The 8,019-nt window shown below is 41.6% G+C and overlaps 1 long non-coding RNA gene across 1 annotated transcript; it reads right to left on the bottom strand.

Annotated features, from left to right (window-relative positions):
* Nucleotides 1-1,377: 1,377 nt before the first annotated feature.
* LOC121075609 lies at nt 1,378-7,303 on the bottom strand. Its single transcript, XR_005823068.1, has 2 exons — nt 7,026-7,303; nt 1,378-4,104 (listed from the first exon to the last, which is right to left on the bottom strand). It is a non-coding gene; the product is annotated as an uncharacterized LOC121075609 (long non-coding RNA).
* Between the last annotated feature and the right edge of the window lie 716 nt (nt 7,304-8,019).

Here is an 8,019-nt window from a genome sequence, read left to right as displayed (position 1 = left end):
ACGTGAATTGGAAAATGGAAGTAGTCACTATATACCGCATATTGCTAGCAAGTAATATGACATCAATGTGTTCTTGTAGCAGCAACATATGGTTTCCAAAAAAATCCATCCTTAAAAATACATTGATTTAACTGAGATAGGAAACTTGGAATGAAACAACCTGTAGGAGATAGGCTGGTGGACCTCAAATCAAATATTATGATTTGCTGAACTGAATCTAAATTTTAGATTAATCTCACAAGCAGCAGATTCTTGCCTGAACTTTTGTGGTGATTGGAATAAAATTATGCTCAGGAGGTTTGCATATTACCACAGGGATACGTAGCCAAGTTACCTCTGTGAGGATGTGCTAGCATTTCCCCTCTAACTATGGAGCCACAACGCATCCTAAGAGTTGTGGAATGGTAAAGTATCTTGGGAAAAGGAATTCAAAATCCAGGAAGTACCTTAAATAAACCAAAATGAAGCATGCTGATATTTCCCATTAGAAATGAATAAAGGTTTTATTTTGCCAGAATTGTTTGTTTTGTAGACAAATGTTGTAATGTCAGAATTTCACGCAGGGTTGAAACTTGTATTCCCCATTAGCTCTAGCAACAAGCTATTTATGTAGGGCTTGTCAGTCTTCTGTTTGAGTCTCTCCTCCTAAACTTTAATTAATCTATCCTTTCAACACCCCTGCAGCCCTGTAAAGTAAGGATACAGCTGGTATTCCTTTTTGCATGATTAAATGTCTTGCCCAGGGTCACCCCGGGAGTATGAGGCAGAGCCAGAAACCCAGCCTAGCTCTTCTTAATCTCAAAAGGCTATCTTTCTTCAAATCTCAGCCTCTGACAAATCTTGGCAGAGGTTCAGTCAAGTCTCATCCTAAATTCCTTCAACAGTTGGTTCGCATTCACTAAGAGCTGAGCTCCAGGGGCATACGATATTCAGCCAGGCTGGCTTCTGCATGTTTTCTTGGCCAATATGGCTGAGGGGTGCCATATCTGAATCCAGCCAAGCCTTTGAATTTTGAAATTCATCCACTGCTCATCCTTATTTCTCACACCTCCAGACAAAGGGAAGCAACTGCTCTTCTGGTACAGCTAGAAGGAAAAGGAACTTCTCTGTCTGCATTTATTCAATCTTCTCTAGCTCCCTTTCTCTCTCCTTACAAAATTTATAGCGTGCAAGTAAGCTATAAAAAGCAATGAGATGCAATTTATGCAAGTAACATGTTAGTGCTCCATAAGTTCCTGTCCCTTCAATGAGTTAGACTGGGATAAATTTTTATGTCTGGGTTTCATGCTGACATGTCTTTAGGTGCTGGGTAATAAGGCAGGTGCCAACTGGAGGGCACCTAATGAATCAGCCTTGCAAATCAAGGTCAACTACCCATATAAAGACCTGACCGAAATATTGCCAAATGGCAATTTCACTGTTCTGCTTTGCCTGGGGGAAAGTGCAGCCATGGCTGCTTGTCTGTTCCCTCCCTGGCACTCTTTGGTGCAACACATCTGTTGCTTCAGCTGCTATCAGAGCCTTTGGCAAATCCCTGTCCCTATCTGGACTTTGCCAACCTGCTTTGCATGGTAATTTGCATACCACATCCTTTCTGTTTGAAACCATGGCTAATGAAACAGGTGGCTGTCATTATTAACAGCACTTGCTAACTAACTCCATTCCAGCACCACTACTTCCTTCAACGTGCCAGTGCTATTCCTTCCTTCCACTGCCTTCTGATGCCACCCCTTTTTCTGCAGTCCTGCCATTCCTCCAAAGGCAATGAATAGGCTTACACCAGCCCACACAGCATCCCTTTCCTGCAAGATGAATACCCTTCCACTTCACCAATTCTTATTCCAGACTCTGTGCTGTCTGTAGGGAAGGGGAAGAGCAGGTGGACAGATGGAGAGGGCTGGAAGGGCTGAAAACGGCAGTGCCTCAGCCACAGGAAAGCTGTAACAGCAGGACCTCCACTATGGTACAGCTACTGGAGCCAGGCTGGAGGTGCTGGAAGGAAGAGCTGACCTGCAGTGTTGATGGCCTGGCCAAGCTGGCCCCATCCCTTGCAGCTTTTCCATCACAGATTTCATTTCTCACCCCCAGTTGCTAGCAAGAAGGATTAGCCTTGGGAATTTCAGTCTGAGCTGAGCTTAGTGAAACAATATGAAGGACAATGGAGTGAGCCATCATTCAAAAGCATCCTCATTTCTGCAGAGTATGGCACTGAACAAGCCTCCCTGGGAGCAATTCATTCACTAACAGTGGAAGACAAAGGGAAGCACCACATGGTGTTGTGGGTCAATGCCACCAGGCAGCTCCGAAAGAAATCTTTGTCCTTCAGCATCAAACCCTCACCACTAGCATCACTGAAAGGTTTCTTACCAGCAGTCTTTCAAAAAGTACGTCTCACTTCCACTTATGCTTTATTATGTTGTATTCTGGTCCTTTAGAACAAACTGCTGAGGGGACATTCCAAGGTCTTTTTGTCTACTGAGGAGATCAACCAACTGTTTGAATTGAGGCTGCTTTTGAAAAAGCAAGAAGAAATTAATGGCGTCTCTTTTACCATAGCACATGGCATTGATATGGTTCCTTTAATCCTGCCCTACAATAGAATTTCTACTGTCCTCAGTGAAAACATTCCTGTATTAATGCAATATAATAAATATTGTTATAATAAACAACTGTCATTGTGTTTCTTGGGGCTTTCCCACTTATGGCTCACTGTATATCATTAGTAAAACAGTAAAATAAAATCACAGATTTATAGTAAAAGAACACATTCTCTATGATAATCTACCCCTCCAGGAGATATCCTCTACATTTCATTAGATTACAATACCAATTTTCTACAGTTCTTTGAGGAACATAATGTTGATCATCATATGCTGCTCTCAGGTTCTCTAGGGAGGAGCCATCATTCTTACTTCCATCACTGGGGCTTACACAGACATAGATATGAAATTCAGAAGGACTCATCTCCATTACTGTTCCTCCCAAAAGATCTCTTCTGGGTCAAAGGACCCGTGCAGAGGTACCTCAAGTTTCTCCTCCCTCTGCATCTGACATCTTGCTACAAAAGACGACTTGGGTAACTTTTTTTTTAGAATGTGCTGCAAACAAATGTCATTGGCTATGTAAACATCCTGCATCATCTTTTGTTCAACAGAGTCATAAATTTGAACTTTGAGTGGACTCAGGTAGAGATTTACCTGAATAACCTTTTGCCATGGTCTGAATTTACATTTGACCTTTTCTTCGATAGGTGGCATGGACGTATTATGGTAATGAAAGACTTCTCTTGCGGGAAAGTTCCAAGAAAGGGTCTTTTTAGGCTGTGTGTTACTGTAAAACCATAGGCAGTGTCTCTAAGACTATGATTTTCTTTGCTCAAAGTCTTATGCAGCTTCAGATCCTTGAAAATTCTCCTTTTTTTTCTTTGCAAGGCAAATTTTACAGGAAAAATACAGTCTATTCTTAAACACATAAAACAACCCTGGAGGAATTTCAGAAGTCCAAATATTTTGCTTTTCTCTTTTATTTACATTCCATTTACTTGTTTGGGTCTTTTAAAAGTTCTTTGCATTCTTAGGATGAATGATATTATCTGTGAAACCACATAGTCATGCCTTTCCACAAACATAATGCATTTAAGGAATAAGTACTAATTTAAAAATGCTCTTAAGATAATCTTGCATGGCAAATCACTTTGTTTATAAAGATTAGAGAGCACATAATAATTTTTTAAGCGGAATGTACTTTGTGTCATGGCAATATTGATGACAATTTACCAGCTTGCTAGAAGTCATTCTTTGTGGTCAATATCTCCAACAACAACAACAACAACAACAGGTTCTTTGTGTGCCACCCAGGCATAACCCTTGCCCCTATGGACAAATCAAAGCCATGAGGAGTTGAAGGATCTACCTGGAGATAAGGAATGATGGCTTCCAACCCCTTTCCTATTAGGTTGTAGGTTGGTTTTACAAGGTTCACAGAAGAAAACGTCATAGTTCCAGGCCATCAGATGTGCTTCCATATCCCATAGGAGATGATAGCTCTGGGCTAAGGATAATGGTTGTCTCACAGCTTAACCTCTGAAGACCATGAGCAGGTAACCTGGAGGAAAAGAACAGAAAGAGGAGGAAGCAGCCAACAAAGCCAAACAAGTTACCTGACAATCACTGCACTACTAATGTTCATCAGAGCTAGCATATTCCCACTTGGTGAGAGCCAGAGTTGCAAAGAGATTCATATCTGAGCTGGGTTGCATTTTTTCATACTCCCTATACAAAATGCATCCCAGTCCCCACTCATGCTCCATCCACGTAAAAGATTAAAAAAACTCTTTAGCAAGGAGCAGTGCACCACTGTCAATCTCTATAGATATGGTTGTTGCCATTTGCAAGGGGCATGGGGAAGTCGGGAAGCTCTTAGCCACTGACAAACAATTTCACCAATAAATGGTGTTGGTATTAAGCTTTTAAAGGCTGGTAAATCTTCTGCTCTATTAAATCCAAACCCTTGGAACCCATTAATTGGTGTCTTCCTTACAGTGAAGCACTGGTTCTAATTTGACATATATTTTATGGATCACTCTACCCCTTGGTTCATAAAAATGATCCAACTTCTCCTCGCCTCGCTGGTTGAGGCCACTTTCCAAATGCCTGTCCGTAATCTTAGATGAAAAATGATAGCCCTGGAAAGGTGATATGTCAGAGGAGTGTGAGGCGCACCGACACACATGCAGATGCAAGGCAGCAATCTGCTGAATTAAAATTACAGAGAGAGGAAATGATGAACCATCTCGTTAACTCAGCTTGTCACTCCAATGGCCTTGCTCCATGCAAATAAATAGGGGATGGGATTGGAAAAAAAAGAGCATTATTAAAGCACAGATAGAACAAGAAAGCACTTAGATCATCACTCGCTCTAAACAACATCACTAATGACACGGCCGTAACCTCATGATGGTTTGCTCACCCCAGCCTGACCATGGCATTTCTAATGTGTGATCAGATCCTACAAGAGTCTGGGCACTGCTACGGCAGGTCTCAGCATACCCAGTTCCTCTGGCTGTATCATTCATTCAAGAAATTCACCCAGACAATGTTCAGTACTTAGCAGAAAGGACCCCACACTCATCTCTGCGTGTTTCCTTTTTTAAAGCTTGAAGCCATATATGTTTCATATTTTGCTATTTAAGATTCTCTCCAAATATTGAATGAGCTTTACATCCCAGAGACTTTTCTACTTACTTTAAATCAGCCAGTTAAATACACAAACAAACAAATTCTAGGCTGTTCCAAAAGCACTTGCAGCTGTTCAATATCAGCACCTCAAAATGATGAATACCATACTTATTTCTATCCAAAATGCAGAACACAACTTCATGCTTTATTAAAGTCACTAGTAAAGCTAGAATGAAAAGCCAAAAATAATTTAATGGTTTTGGAAATGGTGTCTGACCCCGTGCTCAACAAGGTCCTCAGTAAATCACCAGGAAATGCTACTCTAGTAAAAGGGCCAAGTGTCTGCTGAGAGGCACACCGAGGCCACCAGCTTGCGAGGCCCCATGCTCAACAAGGTATTCTTGTAGTAGTGGCTGTGCAAGCTCACGGGTCCTTGCTTAGCTCCAGACTTGATGATTCTGCTCTGAATGCCTAATTGCACCATGATATTTCTTTTGGTTACAAGGCAGTTTTTTGTTTTCTCATCCCAGCTTTCCTGTACCCTTCTAAAGCAGTGATGATACTTTCCAGCATCCATCAAAGAGCTTTCTACACAAACATAAATGTATGTGTATGTATAAATCCGTATCTGTATTTGTACCTATCTATACAGATACAGGTACAACTGTTCCACATGTACCTGTCTATACAGATAAAGCTGCAACCAGTACAGGACCTCTCTTGTGACTGATGGGCAGCTCACTGAGTTAAAGGATTGTGCAGGTTTAGGTTTTCCCCGTTGACACACGGATTTGTCCCAAACTCCTTCCTTTCAGGTTAAGAGTAAGACCCTCAGTTGAGGTTAATGCCAAGGCTTGAGGAAAGAGTTTGGACCTGAATATTTCAGAGTGACATATTTCACAAAAGATTGTTGCTAACTTAGGAAAATGACAGTAAAACATTGGTAACAACAATAATAAATCTTTTCCCTTTCAGCCTTTCCTTCCTTACTGAAAACATGATTACAAAGGGAGGCATTGTAAGAGCTCTGAGTGGCCTCCTTTGAAATTCCCCATTAACTTCTATTTCTGCAGACTTTCTTCTGCTCCTCTGCATACCAGCTGCACCAAGAGGGCTGGAGCAGTGTATGAAAGTTTGGTCTCAAGGGTTACCCAGGCTGAGCGAATGCTAGAGCCTCGCCAGAGACATTGTTCTCAAGTGGTTTCTTCATTTTATGGATGTAAGAGGTCTCACTTATTTCAGTTACAGATACCATGATCCACTTATCCAGCTGCCTACATAGTTTCCTCAGAAATTACAAACCTTCTGTCTTTTGTTTCTCTACTCTTTCATATATATTACATTCGCATCTGTGTGCACCACAGTCAGGTCCTTCACTATGATGCTAGAGAAGAAAACTTGTTCCTAGAGAGTGCTCTTGATTTGAATGACAACAGCAGCCAAATCTGATAGCCATACAGTGCATATTCTCAGCCATCAAAGGGAGTTCAAATGAAATTTGGGGATTTGTTAGGTTTTGATTCTCATTTGCGCTCTTACTTTTCTATCAGACTTGCCTCAAAAAAATCAGATCGGAGGTCAGAAATGGCCTTTGCTTAACACATGTGCAAAACATTCTGCCTTTTCAGGATTAAGTGGCTTTGCTTCTAATTAGGTATTCATTGAAATTCACTTCCAGACATCAGCAGGAATTCACTTCCAGCCATCACCAAGGCTCTGACCAAACCCCAATCAATATGGCTAAAGGCATGTCATGTATGTTACCTGTGATCATACCTCAGACCTGTGCAAAGCATTCATTTAGAGCACACAATTTCACTGGACTGATTTTGATTCCATAAAACTTACTTTTCTTTAATCTCATCTCCTGAGAACCTTCTGCAGTCTTGCTCCTCGTGCCCACAGCTGCTTGGTGCTCCAAGTCACTCAGGGGTTTTCTCCTACCCCAGCCAGATGGAAGCAGGCTACAGGAGCCAGATGGCATAGAGGGAAGTGCACTTGGCTGCCTGTGCCTCTGAAGAGGAATTATCCTCTGGAAACCTAGCTTTGTCCTGCTCTTCTGGTTGCTTCCTTCTCCATTCTCCCTGCATACACCAGTAGTAGCAACTCCCCTGCTCTGCAGACATCAGCTCTGCTCTCTATGCTAAAGAAGGGTCCCATTAATCCCCTGAGGTTTTTATCAACATTTGGGGCAGCTGTGCACTGCTTTCACAACCTCATCTTGATGCCCCTTATTGAGCACTGGGTATGAGCAGATGTGTGTGAAGGGAAGGAATGAGAATGGGTGCAAGAGGCATTTCCTATCTGTATTTTTTTCTGTGTCATGGTAACACACCTCCCACCCCTGTAGCATTTAATAAGATTGCTTTAAGTTTCCTCCTAGTGCACAGGGGGAGGGGAAAAGTCCCTGGCTAAACCCAGAATGCCATTTTGTGGCAATTTATGAACAAACAAGCTTCCCATCAAACCAATCCTTAGAAATGTCACTCCAGCCTGGCACTGAGCAGAGATTAAACGATGGATTGTCAACCTTCCTTTTTTATTTGATGTTTTGAATTTCACTGTTCCTCTCTTTCATTAAAAATGAACTAGAGAAAAAAAAAAAAAAAGCAGAATAAAATAGAAGCCTTTTACATCTAAAAGTCAAGATAATTATCTCTTATACCCCACCCACTCCTCCAAGACTCTGAATGAAGCCATCATTAAAATCTATGTCCATCTGGTGACTTTTCCACAGCTAATTAGGTGAAGAAGCCGGTTAGTAGATGCGTTCTGCTGAAATCTTCTCCTCTTTTTAAAAACTTCTAGACATGGCCCATGTACAACCTGAATACTGCTTTTT

Source organism: Cygnus olor, chromosome 10, assembly GCF_009769625.2.
Source record: "Cygnus olor isolate bCygOlo1 chromosome 10, bCygOlo1.pri.v2, whole genome shotgun sequence".
Taxonomy (NCBI): Eukaryota; Metazoa; Chordata; class Aves; order Anseriformes; family Anatidae; genus Cygnus; species Cygnus olor.
Note: the sequence above shows the minus strand (reverse complement) of the source record. Positions and strands in the feature narration are given on the sequence as shown.